This window comes from Podarcis muralis, chromosome 6, assembly GCF_964188315.1.
Source record: "Podarcis muralis chromosome 6, rPodMur119.hap1.1, whole genome shotgun sequence".
NCBI classification, from domain to species: Eukaryota; Metazoa; Chordata; class Lepidosauria; order Squamata; family Lacertidae; genus Podarcis; species Podarcis muralis.
The window spans coordinates 43,400,124-43,418,975 of record NC_135660.1 but is presented as its reverse complement, the minus strand read 5'-3'; the positions used below and the strand labels follow the sequence as shown (position 1 = coordinate 43,418,975).

The following is an 18,852-nucleotide window of genomic DNA, read 5'->3' as shown; positions in this document are numbered from 1 at the left end:
GCAGAAGGTCCCAGGTTCAATCCCCATTTTAAAAAACAACAACAATGTATTATTAATTAATTAATTACCGGTAATTACTTTTCACATGAGTCTCAAGGCAATGTACAAACATTCTATCTATTTTCTATCTCTCTTCTGCTTTTATATGTGTTGGAAGCCACCCAGAGCGGATGGGGTAGAAATAATAAAATTATTATTGTTATCATTATCATTATTATCATTTTCTATCCACATGCACACATATACAGTGGTACCTCAGGTTAAGAACTTAATTCGTTCTGGAGGTCCGTTCTTAACCTGAAACTCTTCTTAACCTGAGGTACCACTTTAGCTAATGGGGCCTCCCACTGCCGCTGCACGATTTCTGTTCTCATCCTGAAGCAAAGTACTTAACCCAATGTACTATTTCTGGGTTAGCGGAGTCTGTAACCTGAAGCGTGTGTAACCTGAAGTGTCTGTAACCTGAGGTATCACTGTAATTTTAAAACTGTATAAAAAAACTAAAAATGAGTTTGAAAACAAAGCAAAATAAGGATCCAAGGCAGAGACCAGCTGGTAATGCTTGTCAAAACAAAAATGTCCTCAGTTGTTTCCAGAAAGTACAGATAATGGGCACTTTCAGGAATTCTGTATCTCGACAGGAATGTTGTTCCACAAAACACAGGCAGCTCCACCAAAAGCCCTGTGCTGAATTGATCTGGAGAGGGCTTCTGATGTTTTAGGAACTCCAACAAGAAATTATGCTGCAAAACACCGTGACCTACTGGTTATCTAAGGGAAAGGGTGATATCTCAAGAAATCTGGTGGCAGCCAGGTAATGGGAAGGACTAAGGCCCTGGAGAGCTGTTGTCAGTTGCAATAGACAGTACTGGCATGAATGAACAAATTGCTTGACCTGAAGTGTAAAAGAAAATACTGAACAACATAGACCATTGGTTTGACTCATAACAAAACAGCTTCCTATGTGTTTGCTGATTGGCTATTCCTGCAGAAAATTAATTTGAGAGCCCCTGAGGTCAGAGTGTCAGAATAGCGCCTGGGAGAGACCAGGGTTCAAACCTCCACTAGGCCAAAAAGCTCACTGGGTGACCTTGGGCCAGTCACTGCCTTTCAGCGTAACCTACCGTAGCTCACATTGTTGTTGTAGGGCTTAAATTAGGAAGGGGGAGAACCATGTACATGCCACCTTAAGCTCCTTGGATGCAAAGATGGGATATAAATGCAATAAATAAATGGCTGGAAACTGCAGGAGGGAAGAGTGCTCTTGTGGTCCAGGCCTGCTTGCAAGCTCTCCACAGACATCTGGTTGGCCACTGTGAGAACAGGACAAATCTTTGGTCTGATCCAGCAGCGTCTTCTTAACACATTGTGGCAAGAATCACCAAAGTTTGAGGAGACTAAGAATTCTGCTGACTATTTCATGTTTGTTGAAACAATTCCATTCAGAAATAAGGACATGATGAACTTGTAGCGCATTCCTGGTTCCTACGTTTCTTTGTTTTTGAAATGTTTCTTAACTGGTGAAGAATGTAGCAGAGGTGGCATCCCCTTCTGCTTAAAGATTGTGCTGCCGTGCAGTTGTTAAAGACACAGCAACACCTTTCAAGGCTAAATGCCTTTGTTCTCACAGAAAATCATTCAAACTGGCAATGTTAACATGCGCCTCAATTTGGGAATGTTCCACAAAGTTCTGTCCACAGCTGGAAGGACTATAAGTTTGGGGCATTTCCTGGGAGATATAAATTAGAAGCGTCACCTCCAGCAGTTAGAATCCGTGGGGTCACCAGCTTTATTCCAAAACTGATAGGAGACAAGCAGGAAGTGTTTCTAGTTTGATGAATTAGGTGCATAAAATCCATGAAGAGATAATGAGTGAAGATACCTTTTCCTTTTTTCATGGGGATAATATTTCATGATTTCGGGAGGGAGAGATGGGGTGAAATAATTAGCCATTTGTGATTAACTCTGTTCACGGGTATTCTGTTTCTTTGTTCTGTGATGCTGCCTGGAGCTAATTTTTAAAAAATGATCCAACAACAACAATAGAAATAATTTCTCTTAATAACTAATGGCTATGGCAAAACCTGGAAATCAAATCAAAATTGTCCAAAAGTGAGACGCAGGTTGAGGATTCCTTCCAGCGCTAGAAAATGAATGCTCACAAAGAAAGTTCTAAAATGGTACAAAGCAAGTTTTATTAAGTCTAGTGCCATTACTATAAAACTGTCTGCTACATGTTTGGGTGTGGCAAAACGAAGTGCGTGATCTTTATCTCACTTCCTCCTGATGCTATAAAAATGGTGGTATTCAGTCATGGTCATTTGGGCCCTGAACCAGAAATGTTGACCTTGGTCTTTTCTTCAGCTGGTACTACAAGTTCAGTGAAAGACCCTCAGATCTTTGTCAGGATTAAATATGAGTCGCCCACAATCAAATCAATCAAATCCCCTGGTGTGTTCAGTGCTTGGACTTCAAATCCTTTGGCTGTGTTCCTGGTGGCCTCACCATCTTAAATCCCTCTCCAAGGGTAAGACATGGCAGACCTCAGACTGCCCTTTTTTATGTGGCCTTTTGGTAGTTTCATCTCCACAGGCATTGAAAACATGTCCCAATGATCTTTTATTTGCCATTTGAGGGTGGGGTTTGGAATCTGCCTCCCTAGCCATGTTTTATACCATTCTGTCCCTCCACAATGCACACAGAGGCCTATAGCTCCTTTGCAAAACTGTTCTGATGAAGCAGTTGAGATGTGTGTGTGTGTGTGTGTGTGTGTGTGTGTGTGTGTGTGTGTGTGTGTATAAAAACTTGGAAGCAGGAGATTCCTTCATTTAGCCATTGAAGAAAATGGGATTGCCACCTGTTCTCTATGCTTGTCAGTGATAAGGCAGAGAAAGAACTCCTCTTTTTAAGCAATGTCTGATTTCTATTTTATTTTTTACAGGTACTCATTCCTAAGCACAATAGAGTACTTGAGACAAAATGTCTAGCTCCCCGCTCTAGTTTGGTTTTCCACTGGTTATTGTTTAAAATACAGAGATTATGAGGTCAAAACATTCACAGCCAATATTTCCCCTAATGAAAAATGTAGTCAGGCATAAGTCAATGATCAAATCCATATGCTGAGTGTTCCATGCTACAGTGATTTCCACTAGACAGGACTTCAATAAATCTAATTTCGAAAGAAATTATATGCATCTGATGCTGTTGTCTTACCAGCTGCCACCTTTGTGCGACTTTTTCCTCCAGATTTCAATCTCTGTGCCAAATGAACTGATACCACACTGATGGGCATGATAAGAAGGTTAAGACAACCAGAAGCATGATAAGAAATAAAACCCACCAGCAGCTTCACCTGGCACCATATGTGGGTTACTGAGCCTGTCTCACTTAGTAAATGACGCTACATCAGATCACAAATAGAATGAACCAAGTTACCCTGGTTATGTTATTTACTCGCTTCCATAATGCAAGAATTAGGACTTCTGTGATGAATTTAGCAGCAAGATACCAAGGAGTCAACGGATGTGATTTGTGGTTGTCCTGTGGAACTCAATGCACATCAAGGCACATTGTGAACATTGGTAGAATATCTAGAGTTCATAAAATGCTTACACAGATAATTAGTATAACATATTTATTCAGTTGTTGGCATCCATCTGTCTCGGGAGAAAATGGAGGAATGTGCCTTTGGGGGTGAAGTCAAACCATTGGAGAGTTACAGCACCTGCTGTAGCTATAGGGACTGATATGGGAGAGACATGTTTTAATGCAGCTGGGGCAGATGAAGGCATCTGATTGTGCTGATTCAGATGTGCTGTGGCCTTTCTTCTCTCTCTGCTACTCCCAGCAGTGGTGGACCTTGGGGTCTCAAATTTCAGCAGCACCCTGTGTGATGTCAAAATTTTGTGCCACTCACCTCTCGCCTTCCATTCTACATCATAGTTCTGGCACCCCTGTGGTGCCCCTAAGGCTCTCTGCCCAGTGCAATCGAACTTGTTGCATTCCCAATAATCCATCTCTGCTCCCAGCAGTCATTTCTCCTCTGCTCACTGCTATGGATGCGCAATCTGACTGTCTCCAGGTACTGTGATCTTCTGCAAGGGATTTCCACACAGTGGGGTTGATGTTGCCAGCCTTCATGCCACCTTAAAAGACATCTTTGTAACGCAGAGTTGGTCTACCCATGAGTCCTGTGCCTGAAGCTAGCTCCCTGTAGAGCACATCCTTGGGGATCCATATTTATTATATTTATTATATCATTATGAACTGACAATAAATATTACATAAACGATTACACAAATGATAAAACTAAAACCCGCTAGCATGCCAGAGTGAGCAAGCAATACAAAAATCTGGTGTTTGGAACTTGGAAAAGACTTCTGAAGCTTAAAAGGAAATGTGCAGGTCAAGAATGTTTGAGGTGGTGATAGGAACAGCCTTTTATTCCTGGCTATAGTGCAGCCCTCTAATACCCAGGCTGGACAAATCAGAAGCTGAACTGTGCCAAGCAGTCTGGAACAAGAAGGAAAGTCCTCATTCTCAGTGCCTTCCTGGGGAGAGAGAAAGCATTTTGAGTGTTGAGCCACTGAGTGTTCCACTGCTCTCCATAAATGTTTAGTAAATTCTATAACAGGCCACCTATGTCAGTATTTCATGTCTTGTCTGTGTAATCAATAGAACACTTCCATCTGCCATTAAACATATCCTTCCTCCCTTTGCGTGCCATATATCATCCTTTCAAACACTGCTGCCAGGAAAGAGGACTCAGCCTGGAGTTGGCTGACAGCAAAGTAGCTTTCAAGTCTTGCAAAATAACTTGATTTGTTAATGATAATGATGTCCTTGTTGACAGAATCTAGCAGCAATACATAAAGCACAAGATTTTTTTTTGTTTCGGATTCCACATATTAGAAATCTTTGAATAAGTCACTTATAAATTGCACACTGAGATGGATTACCCAACGGAGCAGGGTCAGGAAGATTTGGAAGTATGTGGGGGATATTATGCTCCGTGCAGCTGTTCTGCAATGGTGTGTGTGTGTGTTTGTGTGTGCTGCACTCTTTAGATGGTCTTTACTTCATTTCTTTCAACCTGTAGTAAGCCAGACTGGCTGCATTTGGGGCCCTCCTGTGCCCCTGGTGGTACAACTGTGGAAGACTCTGGCAGTACTAAAACCTAAGCCTACTTCTCCTCCAATTTAAGGCAAGCCTCATTACTGTAAATGTTAGTATACATGCATTCCCATTTTTGTTTGTTTTTTGGTCTTGGTGAGATCCATTGAGCCACACAAACGTGAAGAAAATCTATAATTTATAAATATATGTGTCATCATAGCACCCTCCATATATACCAGGTAAAGTTATAGCTGGTATAGCCTTACAGAGGAACGAGCAAGAGTCTAAGGCTGCAGTACTGAACTAGGGAGGAAGCTCAATCGAACAATTTGGAACTTCATTCAGAGAAAAATATACACAACATTGCACTGCATGAAGATGAATGTTGCATGGTTTTAAACCAGGCATAGGCAAACTCCGGTCCTCCTGATGTTTGGGACTACAATTCCCATCATCCCTGGCCACTGGTCCTGTTAGCTAGGGATGATGGGAGTTGTAGTCCCAAAACCTGGAGGGCCGGAGTTTGCCTATGCCTGCTTTAACCAATCAAATTTGGGGTGATTAAATAAGTCAGACCCATGATTTGTCTCAGTCTGACCTCAGTTCTGCTTCTCACTTCAAAGCATAGGGGCTGGGTTGGCTCTGTTGTATCTCTTGGCACCTTTGTTACGTTCCTTTGCACATGATTCAGATCTGGGGCTGTGTATCAGGGAGACATAGTGAGGTAATGACCTTTACCAAGGCCCCTAGCAAATTATCAGAATGAGTAAAAATGGCTACTTGGTCCGCTTGCAATTAGTAGAATTTGGCGCTGCAATGGATGCATCCCAGATTTAGCAACACCCCCTCCCACTGAATCATAGAGTTGGAAGGGGCCACAATGATAATCTAGTCTAATCTCCTGCAGTGCAGGAAACTTTCACCCAACATGGGGCTTGAACCCACGACCCTGAGAAGAAGAGTCACATGCTCTACCAACTGACCGATCTCCTGAATGTACAAGATTCATCCTCCCGAAGTCCCTGCCTTTAAAGGAACCAGTTGAGCCTCCATCTGCATGAACTGCCACTCTACCCTTTGATCGCAATTCACGGCAGTTCTTTTCTTCTTATCAGCAGCCTCCTCTCGTAAGAATTTAAGAATAGCCTGCTGGAACAGGCTCATGTCCCCTCTAGCCCAGCATCCTTTCCTCACAGAGAACAACCAGATGCCTGTGGGAAACTGGGGAGAAGAACATGAGCACAAGAACACTCTCCTCTCCTGTGGTTTCCAGCAACTGGTATTCAAAAGCATTGTTGCTTCCAGCTCATCATCACACCAAGCTATAACTATTTGTCCTTGGCCAACTTGGACCATAGCTGGAAAAGGGGTTCATTGGTCCATCTGGTGCTCTCATGATGAGTCTCTCATTCCCTCCACACACAATGACCAGATTTGGCCCAGGGACCTCCAGCTGTTGATTCCTGAGGAAACAACACCCATCTTACTCTCCTCGTTGTTCCTTAGGCTAGACAGCCATGGCTCTACCTCACAGATTGTTCTTCATCCAGAACGCTTGCAGTCTCCTGGGTCTTTGCTGTTTGCCTGTCGCTCCCTTTCCCCTGCCATTCTGTGCCCCCACCCTCCATTCCATTCCACCAGCTGCAAAGCAATTTTGAAATCAATATTTTTCTCCTCCAGATTGTAATTGTGTTTTAGGTGAATTAGGCTATAGATCAGGGTGGGATTAGTTTATAGATCAGCGTCTGGGCTGGATGCAGCTGATGTACACACACATTAGCTCCCCCCTCCATCTGTTTGGCCAGTGTCAGCATATGCAAGCCTATCCAGCCGCATTGGGTGGGCAGAGAGGGAGGAGAGCAAGCGAGATTTAGCAGGCAGAAATCCCCCAAACATAAGACACTTTTGGTGCTCTGTGTGAGAGGGGGTATTTGCTTTATGAGTCTCCGTGGAGCTTGAGGGTTCTGAAATAAGGACATTTCTTCAAAGTAAGTGACATATAATAGTCCTGAGAGTAAAACAAGGAAGACTGGAGATATGTAAAAGCTGTGGGGAACTGGGAACACAGGAGGGAGGGAGGGAGCAAATGACTACCAGCTCTGTAGCATACCAGGAGAAAAAGAGCCTGGTCTCCTTCACCCATCTCTGTAGATGCGGCCACCACCATTTTCTCCATCTGTCTTGGAGAAGCTAGAATCTATCTTCAGTCTGGCATTTACCACCAGAGCCTCCAGTGGCTGTTATGGACATTAGCAGGTGAAGCCTATAGCTCATGGATTCTCATTTCGATAGGGTTTAGGAAACCACTGAAATTGTTGAGTTTATTTTTTTAGTTTTTTTTAACAAACCTGCCTTTGAAATCCCAGTAAAGCCTCCGGATTTATGACAGCCTTAATTTTTGGGGAAGAAGCCATGAAGAGCAAAAACAGGATGGAGAAACCTATAGCTCTATAGGTCCATGTCCACCAGCTTCTTTCATAGTGGCTCATCACTGATGCACAGCCACGGCATAGTATCTGTGTTGAGGGTTCCTTTTGCATCAGCTGTGTGTCAATGCTTAATCGACTGGGCCAGATTAAGAACGTTAGAGGCCCTAAACTCTGAAAAGGTTATGTTTTTCCCCCATATGTCATTCAAAATAAAAAGAATACTAAACCATAAAATAAAAACTTATTTTCCAAAATGACACAAAACTCACATGTCTGCTGAAATTAAAATAACTTCTTTCCAGATCTATGACTCTGTGCAACAATTTCATCGATTTATCTTTCTCCCCTTAAAAAAAACAAAACAGGCATTTTTTATTTATGTTTGCTTTTTAGTCTCAAAGCGACCTGTCGGTGAATGATAACATCTTGCCCAGGCCATCCAGTGAGCTTCAGAGGCAAACAGGGACTTGCCCATGCCCTACACTGCACCCTCGTCCTCACCTACCAAGGCTTCAGCAGAGCTGCTGAACAGTCTTGGCCAAGCTGAGTGCTCTACTTCCCTTCCCTTTGGCCTACCAAAGCCCTTCATTCTGCCCCCTCCACTCCTATCCAGGCCTTGGATGAACCTAATGCTGGCATCTCCCCAATCCAACCCCTGTTGAGTTGCCTGATGTCCCTTGTTTTAAGAGCTGTCCTATATTTCAGAACATCAGTGTTTCATAAAATGTAATGGGCACCCTTTATTTCCGGAAAGCAGCTCCATAGAATTCCCTGAAACAACCACCATGTCTATTAAATTTTGAATGGATACCCGTAGGCTCACGGCATGCTGGCACACAGGCTTCCTTGAAGCTTTTCTCTTCAGTCCTCCTGTCCTGCGCCCACCCCCCGCCCACTCTCCCCACTATCTCTTCCCTCTTTTGGCACCAGGGCAACACAGGCTGATTTACTCTAATTAATGATGCCACCTGGGTTGGATTTCATTAGCTTCAATTTACATAACTGACTGGCTCTCCTCAGCCCAAGGCCTCAGGCCCTCCATGGATCTGCCATCCTGCCAGCGGTTAAGGATGATTCTCCATAGGCCTGACTTCTATCCCAACATGGCCAATCCTCTCCTTTTCCATTAGGCCTCATGTAGCTTAAATGAGGCACTGCCTACGCAGAATGCCAATCCCGACCACTAGCTGAGAAAAACAGTTTCCCTCCTTTAGCTTCAATGCACCTTCTGCTTTCTATAATTAGTAGTGTTCAGGTCTGCCACTTCAGGGGCTTCCCTTTAAATAACCCTCTCCCTCCCTTTTCTCTTGAACAGGGCACGCAGAGAAGATAAACTGCAGCTAAAATAAGCCGCTCTGTTTAAATCTGAGCAGCCATGCATGACATATCAGAAGTTAGGAGTCATGTGTGCAACAGAGGCTGTGCTCCAGCTCATTTTGCTTTGATGATAAAATCTACTGTGTCCCCACCACCACCAACACAGCAAGGTTTCTTTTCTTTCTTTTAACAAGTATCGAGCTATTTCAAGGAAGGGAGAGTTTCCCTCCAACAAGTGATATGGGTAGCGAGGCTAGAAAGGTTATGGGGAAGAGTTTCCTGGATAAGAGATGTCCATTTCCCTTTCTTTCCCTCAGCCACCGCCATTTATTTTCTGAAGAACTCCTTTGACATGGAGCCGCAGTTATTTGACGAGATGAAATATCGATGGAGCTCAACAAAATGCTGCTCCCTTGGTAAATGGATAGTGAGGCAATGACATGACTTGTCCCTGGCATTCTGCTCCAACTTTCCGAAACAACCCTCTCTTCGTCTGCCGTTCTCCATATGCAGCTAGGAAAGATACTGGGCCAGGATTTCAGAGATCAGTTACACCCGTAAATCAGTCAGGACAGATAGCAAGCTCGGTTTCACCCCTCATAAATCCAGGGTGATTCCAAAGGAGTCAGTGGAGTTATTTTGGATTTACACCTGGTGTAATGAGGATTTGGAATCTGAGATCCAGGACTAGAGCTTTCAAAAGGGAGGTCACTCTAAAACGAGGCATGGTGTGTTGGAGAACAGAATCTGAGTGTCAGGTCCTTTTTAGATCAATGGGTCTAGACCCAGCATAGCTTGTAGCAGATTAAAGTTTGCGTCTCAGGTTCTCTTAGTCTGATTGTTCCAAGTTGTCATTATCATAAACTTTTGTTGCACTAGCAAGAGGCCATGGCACCACCCAAAAACATCAACAGCCACTAAATATATGGTAGAACCACAGCCAAAAATTGCTCCTAGTGTAAACCAAACAGTTTCAGTTGGTTTTTCCTCTTTGCTTACCCCTAGTTTGACTGAGATTAGAACCTGGGAGTCCATTCCAATGGGCTCAGGTCACAGGAACATAGGAATCTGCCTGATGCTGAGCCAGATTACTGGCCCATCAAGTCTTCATTTGCACTGACTGGAAACAGTCTCCAGGGTCTCAGACTGAAATATTTCCTATCCCCACCTAGAAATGCTGAGGACTGAACCTGGGGCATTTTGATTGCAATGTATGTGCTCTGCCACCAAGCTATGACCCTTCATAATTACAATTAGCCTAAGTGCTCATGTTCTGATATGCAGACCAGAATCCACTAGACTAAAGCAATTCAGTGGCTGAAGTGCTAGACTGCTCCCACTTCAGCCATGAATTCATAGGCTGACCATGGGCAAGCTGCTGTTGCTAATGCCACACCCCCACCATACATTTAATGCCACATCCCCACCACACATGGCTCCCCCCAAGGAATCCTGGGAATTGTAGGTTACCCCTTACAGAGCTACAATTCCCAACACCCTTAACAAACTACAGCTCCCTGGATTACTGGAGAAGAATCCATGTGCTTTAAATGTGTGGTGTCATATGACTCATTTTTCCCTTGGCAAATTGTGTCCTTTTAAACAGGATTGCTGTGAAGATGAACAAGACAAGGAATGGAATGGGCTACCTTTGGAATATAGTGATCTGATAATCTGAATACATACGTAATTATAGTAATCAGTTTCTTAAGATCCGCCGCCCGCCGGTAAAAAACACAATGGTTTACTGTTTTCTATGGGTCTGCTCCAGTTTTACATCTGGTGCTTGTAACTGTTCAGATGGATGCATATTTATGAATAAATGCATGTGAGTCTGTGTGTATGCCTGTGCCATTATGAAAATTATCAGAGCAAACCGCCTGTTATTATTTAGTGTAATTTACTCGTCTCCCATTGGATTCTTTCATCCATGCACAAGGAAGCCATGTGGAACTAAACCAAATAGAGGATTACACAACTTCAGCAGGCAGTGGAAAGTGAGGAGGCGTTTGAGTGAGGCCAAGCCCTGCAATGAGCAGGGGGGGGATGAGAAACTCAGTGATGTGCTTGTATGTAAAATGCTGATGATGGATGAGTGTCATCCTGCAGCAGAGGCAGAGAGGGAAGAAGAACAGGGAGAAGGGAGCAAATCCAAACACAGAGGCTGTGCCAGAGCTGCGTTTGACATCTGCACTGATCCTCATCTGTCTGTGATGATTCGTTGAGAGAAGATAGAGTATAACCTGACAATATGCAGAGGATGTACAATTTTTGAGGAGGAAGAAGCGAAATGAAGTTTTCTCTGTTTTCAAGGCAAGCAATCTGAGGTCAGTTCAGGAGTGGAATATGGAGCTTACGAAACTGCAGATAAATCCAGACAAAACAGAGGAACTGTGAGTCAAGAACACTGCTGATCTAGGTGAGGTGGTTCAACCTGGATGAGGTTGCACTGCTCTTCAGGTAGGTGGTACTTAAGCTCCAGAGTATTCAATGATCCATCACTTTTTCTAGATGTTCAGGTGGCCACAATTGCTAGGAGTGCCTTTTACAAGCTTTGGCTTACCTAGAGAAAGTGGACTTGGCTTCAGTCATTCATGCTTCGGTTACTTTCAGACTGGATGCAGTGGAGACTGGTCCATCGCCCCACCAGTCTCGGCCTGCCTCCAGCTGCCACCTGCCTGCCATCTTATTTGCATCCAGTCCAAAGTGTGCCACTGGCTGTCAGCTTCCTTCTGCTTCATGTCAGTATTGCCCTTGTACTACTCAACAGGGAGGAGGATGGAGACAAATGTAGAATTAGCTGGCTCTTCCTCCACTTACTGTTGGCCTCTCTGACCTCTGCTCTTCCAGCCACCACTTGACAGCAGGGACCCCTTCTGAACCACAATAAGACACTTAAGGTGCTAAGCATTTGTTAAGGCTTCCACAGCATCTTTGCAAGGGAGGAGGATGGGGAGAAAATGGTCCACATCCCCATGACTCACTAGCAGCCCTGCCAGGTCCACTGACCACCAGTCACTACTGTTGGGGGCCATTTATTCCAGTGGTCTGCCCAGAAATGAAGATCAATGTCAGAAGCCTTGCTCTAAGTGCAAGGAGATTTGGTGAGGGAGCACAAGAGAAAGGGGCTTCTCTGTGTTGGTGATGCCATTCCAGAACACCCTTGATCTTCTTGTGTCTTTTGCTAGAAATCGAAGAAACTTTTATCTCAGCAGGCTTTTCATGTGTAACATCTAGTTTCGTTGTTGCTAGTTTTACTGCAGGGTTTGTTTGTTTTTTTAAATTCTTGCTACTACTAGGTTTGCAATTTGCTTAGTTTTAAATTGCTGGTTGTATTTTGTTATTGGTTTTAGAAAGTGCTTGTTGATCATAATAAAAGTTCTTAATAATAATAATAATAATTTTTAAAAAACCAATCATGATTTTTATTTTTTATTTCTTAAAGGTAAAGGTACCCCTGACCATTAGGTCCAGTCGTGGACGACTCTGGGGTTGCGGTGCTCATCTTGCTTTACTGGCTGAGGGAGCCGGCGTTTGTCCGCAGACAGCTTCCGGGTCATGTGGCCAGCATGACTAAGCTGCTTCTGGCAAACCAGAGCAGCGCATGGAAACGCTGTTTACCTTCCCACCAGAGCGGTACCTATTTATCTACTTGCACTTGATGTGCTTTCAAACTGCTAAGTGGGCAGGAGCTGGGACCAAACAACAGGCGCTCACCCCGTCATGGGGATTCAAACCGCTGACTTTCAGATCGGCAAGCCCTAGGCTCTGTGGTTTAGACCACAGCACCACCCACGTTCCCATTTTTATTTCTTACTCTACCCCAAATATAACTTCAATAAAACCAGACAATGTGTTCTCTCTTGCTTTAGAATACACATCACCCACAAATCACTCCCAGTCAATGGTCTGCCTTTCCATTTTGGCTCACGTGTCATAGAGGTATGTCAGGCTGGTGGCTGCATTGTTCTGCCAGCACAGGGGAGACAAGAGCACAATTCTCTATGTAGTGGAAAGGCTTATTCATTTTGGCTTGTAGCTTGCTTGCTCTTGATAGCATGGAAAGAACCTAATTCCTACATAGTCCCCATCTCAGCAATGATTGGCTATGAAAGAGGTTCCTCCTGGGCTGGATGCCTTGGCTTGGCCAAACTTTGTGCCCCCAAAAGGGGCAAAGATGTGCTGGGGTGAGAGAGGGGGAATATCCTATGATTATTTTCCCCCATGAAATATTTTTATTGGTTTTTCAACAAATAACAGATAATAAACTCAAGAAGGTACGGAGACATTGAGTATGGCCAGGTACATACGCAATGAGAGCAGCTGCAACCTTGTGTTCAAAAGTACACATATCCCCTCCTTCCTTGTTTGGAGGCCAATGAAGTTTCTAACTTTTGTTCCTAGCGCTAAGAAAAGGGTACCCTACCACATCAAACCTGCCATGTTTAGCAGACCCCTTGATTACTTACTCTCCCATGGTGCTCCAACTTTCAAAGGTTATCTGGTCCAACTCTCTGGCCCATGCCAGATATCTGCTGCTACAAATGGCCATGCAGCAGGGTTGTCAACTTGCCAATATTGAATAAAATATTGGGGGAGCGGACAACAAGAAAGCCCTGCCTCACATAATTGATCACGAGATGCAGCACATGCACACCATTTGAATAATATAATAATAATATAATAATAATTTATTATTTATACCCCACCAATCTGGCTAGGTTTCCCCAGCCACTTTGGGCGGCTTCCAACAAAATATTAAAATAAAATAGTCTGTCAAACACTAAAAGCTTCCCTAAACAGATGTCTTCTAAAAGACTGTCAGTTGTTTTTCTCTTTGACATCTGGTGGGAGGGTGTTCCACAGGGCAGGTGCCACTACCGAGAATCAACTTGAGGGGGGGTGGCCTCCTCAAATATTTTATTTGGGGCACCTAAGGGACCTTGGCCCCTAGGAGTTGGCTCCTATGCCATCCAGCATCTGTTAAAAACCTCTAACATAACACAGGAGTAGAGAACCTTTCCTTAACAGGATTGGCCTTGTGGGCCAAATTTCTTATAATTTGAATTAGGTTCATACAGTCTCATGCATCGTCCATTCCCCCTCCCCCCCAGTCAATCAATACATCAGTACTCATAATCCTAAGGGAGATCCATTGCACTCCAGGAAGTCATTCTACGTGTGCAATGGTTGGTTATGAGCCACCATTTAATTTCCACCCTCTTACCTATCAGGGAACACAGCAGAAAACTCAAGCAAATATCTATTGGGAAGACACTTCAACAATCTCATCATATTTTTAGCGATAAACAGGTCAATATTCTTTAGCATCTCTTGGTCATGCTTGTCCTCCATCCACTAATTCATGCTTGTAGCTCTTCACTGCATCTTCTCCAGTTTTCAAGATCCTGGGTATATGGTGGTCAACAGTGAGGCTGCAATCCTAAGCCCACTTACTAGTGGGCTCCAGTGAACATTGTGGGCCATATAGTGCGACTTACTTCCATGTAAACACGCATACGTCTGCACTGGTAATATTCAGCAGTGATTTTGTTGACATCACATTGAGTAGGACATTAAAACCTACCATCCTGCTCCCTCAGTAAATGTTCTTATCCAACATGAATATGATATTTGCCCTACTAAGGCAAATTTTCTGCTCTACTGAGGAGGCAATTTTGCTTTAAAGCTGAAACTGTTATAATGAAACAGAGGACAGAAGACAACCCATTTACTCTGCACAACTAATATGACTGAACATTGGTCTGTACACCCTGATCCCAGCAGATCTGAATGCATTTGCCAGACCAGGTCAATATTAGCCCTGGAAGGCATCCTGTGCCAAGGCGTTATGGGGAATGGTGTTGACAAGTCAACAGGTGACAGTCATCTAAGTCTTCACTAAGTCAATCCTATGGCCCCAGCAACTCATTGCCTTTCCCACCTCTGACGGCAGCTGTTTTACAGTTCACAAAAACCCTCTGGAGCAATTGGAAGAGGCAGAAGGGAGAAGACTGTTTCCCATTTAAACTGCAGGGGGTAGTCAGGGAGGCAGAAGGTAATTTCCCAATCTGGAAGGTGTCCAGGATGCCAGGACTTCCACACATGAGATGTTTGATAGCTCAAGAGACAAACTTTCCTGCTGCACAGATCTCCTGCTGTGCTGCCACTCAGTTAGTAATAATCAGCAAGGCAGGCTAGGTTGGGACACTGCCAGCAAGGTAGCCCAGCCTTATTGCAGAGTGCAGAGTAATAGGGCACAGAATGCCCTTGTTGTCACACCAGGGCATAGGGGCATTGCTCCTCTTATTTGAAAAGCGGGCAGATTGCAAATATGGGCCTACTCTTGCTCCCTATGGCACCCATTTCTTCTTTGAAGACATTGCTTCTTGCAGATGGGCTCAAGGAACCAAATAATTGCTAAGGATTTCCTAGAAATATCTGAAATACACATGGCTTCTGATTCTATGCTTCTACAGTCACCGAGAACAGAGGTAGCAATGCCACTTTCAAGACACAACCCATTTTAAGAGAATATTTTCCCAAGATCTTCTAGATTCTTTTGATTTTCGAGTTCCTTTCAATATGAGACATCAAAAAACAATGGCTTTATTAGGTGTAATACTGAAGTGGATGAAGTGAATAATGTTTATACAGTGGTACCTTGGGTTAAGAACTTAATTCATTCTGGAGGTCTGTTCTTAACCTGAAACTGTTCTTAACCTGAAGCACCACTTTAGCTAATGGGGCCTCCTGCTGCTGCTGCGCCGCCGGAGCACGATTTCTGTTCTCATCCTGAAGCAAAGTTCTTAACCTGAAGCACTATTTCTGGGTTAGCGGAGTCTGTAACCTGAAGCGTCTGTAACCTGAGGTACCACTGAATATAGTGGATAGATGAAGAATATGAAGTTCCTTAGGTTCTTAACTTTTTCTCATTCTCTTTTCTCTTTTCTGTCTCTCTTTTCACTTTCTCTCTTTTAATTCCTTTTCTTTTCCTTTTTCTTTTTCTTTATCTCTTCCTCTTTCTTTCTTTCTTTCTTTCTTTCTTTCTTTCTTTATTTCTCCTTTTTGCCTCAGGGTTAATGTTCTAGTTTGGACCCAAAAAATATATTTGACAATAATCTTTGTATTTTTCTTTATAAACTCTAATAAAAAAAAAATTTAAAAAAAAGAGAGACATCAAAAAACAAGAGGGGAATTTATATTCCTAAAAGTTGTGTTGTTGTTTTTGTTGTTTTTGTTGTTGTTGTTGTTGTTGTTGTTGCTGCTGCTGCTGCTGCTGTTGTTGTTATTTCTTGGACCATATAGGTAGGGGGCATCAACCAGTTTATCAGAACTGTAACACCTGAATCACAGTTTCTCCCTTGCACCTTTTTGCAGCTGTCCATTTGTCTTGAGAATTTAACCTGTCAGTACTGTACTTGAAGAAAGAAGCAACCATTCATGTTGTAGGTATATGACATACACAGTTGGAGATTATTCTACTCAAATCCTTATCAAAATGTGAACTCATATGCTGGAAGGCAACCTTGAGAAATGACGAACTGCAAGCAAAGGCGCCTGTTTTGATGCATATAGTATGAATGTTTATTGGGTTCAACAGCAATGAGGACTGCACAACATAACTCTTCTGTCTGAGGGAAGATCTTGCCTTGTGGTGGGGTGGGGAAAATACTGTTCATGCTTAGATACCAAAAGAACTCTCCGTTGATGCACTGGGGAAAGAATAGCACTTTTTTTGGAGGACAGAACTAAAAAAATGAAAGGTCCTGTTTGTTATCTAGAATAAAGTTGTTGCAATATAGAACTTTGTGCTATCCTTACAACAGTGAGAGTCTACATTCTGCAACCATTTGCACCATACTGGACCTAAGATACAAAAATGCCCATCTTTATTTTAACCAAATCCAGCCACAGCACATCTCCAAGGCTCAAAGTAAGCTAAAATAAACATCACACATAGTTATTATGTGTGTATGACATCACGTGTATGTAGAAAAGCACTAGGCTGTCTGCTTTGCCAGTCAAAGCAGAAATTTTGCATTGCAATTCTATCCATCCATCAACCACGAAGGTGCCAGGACACAGGTTAATCTTAGCTCACCCACTGGAACGATGTGCCGTTTCTAAAACAGACCTGTGCAAAGAAGTTTGGAGCAGGACATTAGTGTCTGCTCTGCATAAAGATCTAAGGATTTGTGCCAAATGCTTTGGAACCTTTCCGAGTTACCTCTTTTGCAGAATGCCTCCCATGCAAACACTGCCTGATCCCCTGTGCCCCTTAGGACTTGGACAATTTAAAAGTGAATTCCTCTGTTTAGATTGTCAAGCAAACGTTTTCGACCAGTGTGTGTTGCTCCTGTTGTCTCTCTCCCTGGTATCCGCCTCCGTGGCTCGTAGCAATCCACTGCATCATCCCCTTGTCGAGCGCCAAGGCAGGGCAGGGGATAACGAGCAGCCAGAGTCATCTTGGTGCCCATCCATCATCGCTTGAGCTCTTTGTTCTGACAGCTGCATTTTGTCTCCTAATTTTAGAGCAACACTCCATCAGAAAACCAGGAGGAGAAAGGATCCTCAGCTTTTGATTGAAGAGGTAGGGCAAGAAGATGTATCCTCCAAACCACCTCAGGATACAGGACTGCTGGGAGTCACCATCCTCCTAATTCCTATCAAGAGCTCTTGAGATGTCTCAGCATAGTCACGCTCCTGTGATCTCATAGCTCGCCTTCCACCTCTGCCTGTTTTCTCAACTTATTAACACTCATGAATAAAAGCAGCTGTGCCTTTACACTTGATTGTTGCCATCACCGAGTTCCTCCCCACTTGCTTTCAAAGGTATATTTAGTCTCAGCTGCATTTTCCATAATCCAACATAAGGTTCGCAGTGAGTTATCTTGAAAAGGAGAACATCAGCTGATCTGAATGAAAGCAGACTGGATAAACATCTGTGGTGGGTGGTTAGGCCTGGGGAGTCCTGCCAATCCAAGGGAACCAAATATAAGACTTTTCAGGTAAACTGTAGAAGCAAAGCAGGGTTAACATCCTAATCATCCTGGGTTTTTAGTTTTTGCTGAATAAGAACAAATATCAATTTGAGTCAATAAGTCCATGGAATGATGTTTGCTCCGATTGAGCTTTAAAGAGCGAATTTTCTCAGGGAAAGTTCTGAAGCAAAAAAAAAAGGTGCTTGAACAAAGAGCTTTAAATTGTGGACTGTGCCTGGAAAGAGCAAAGGAAATTTAAGTGTGGGTGAGGCCATAATTAATACCATGTTTTGGGACCTGGTTGATATATCCTATTCTGAGCTTTGGTGTGATGATTCTGAGAGCATTATAAACAAAATGTCAAGGTTCATGGGGAAAACCTGAAAGTTTTATCTATAGATCTGAGCATAGCTGTCAACTTTTCCCTTTTCTTGCGAGGAATCCTATTCGGAATGAGGGAATTTCCCTTTCAAAAAGGGAAACGTTGACAGCTATGGATCTGAGAATTGCTTTCATGTATCTCTTATTCATATGTTCCCCACCCCTTAAATAACAGCATGTCTGACTTCTGTTCTTTTCCTCTTGACTTCCACGTTTTTAATGGGTTCTGTATTCTGAACCCTCCTCAATTTTATTTTGACTCAGACTGATGACTTCTAACTATACTTCCACCGCGGTCTAACATTCAAAGTTTTAATAAAACAGTCACAACCTGTGAATTTGACCAAGCAGAGGGAGGCAAGGGTGGAGAAATTAGCCATATAGGAAGGGATCAAATGGTCGAGCTGCAGGCATTCGTGTCGGATCCGATAACAGGCATAAGGCGTGAGAGAGGCTGCGAGCATGAGCCAATTCCCACAGAAACAAAGGGGAAGTGGGATTTTGTCACTTTCCCTGTGAAAAGTCACGTTTGCTGAGGGAAGTCATGAAACCGAAGCCTCAGATCAGGTTCTCAAACACTTTGCCCAAGAAATAAAAGAGAAAGAAATCAGGGATGGTGTTTTATG

The 18,852-nt window shown here is 43.4% G+C and overlaps 1 long non-coding RNA gene across 1 annotated transcript in view; it reads left to right on the top strand.

Moving 5' to 3' along the window:
* The window catches only part of LOC114597554 (uncharacterized), a 64,377-nt gene extending 46,723 nt beyond the window's left edge, over positions 1–17,654 (top strand). The window contains exon 3 of the long non-coding RNA XR_003706852.2: positions 17,397–17,654. This is a non-coding gene — a long non-coding RNA (uncharacterized LOC114597554). The remainder of the gene's footprint in view (positions 1–17,396) is intronic.
* Positions 17,655–18,852: the final 1,198 nt, after the last annotated feature.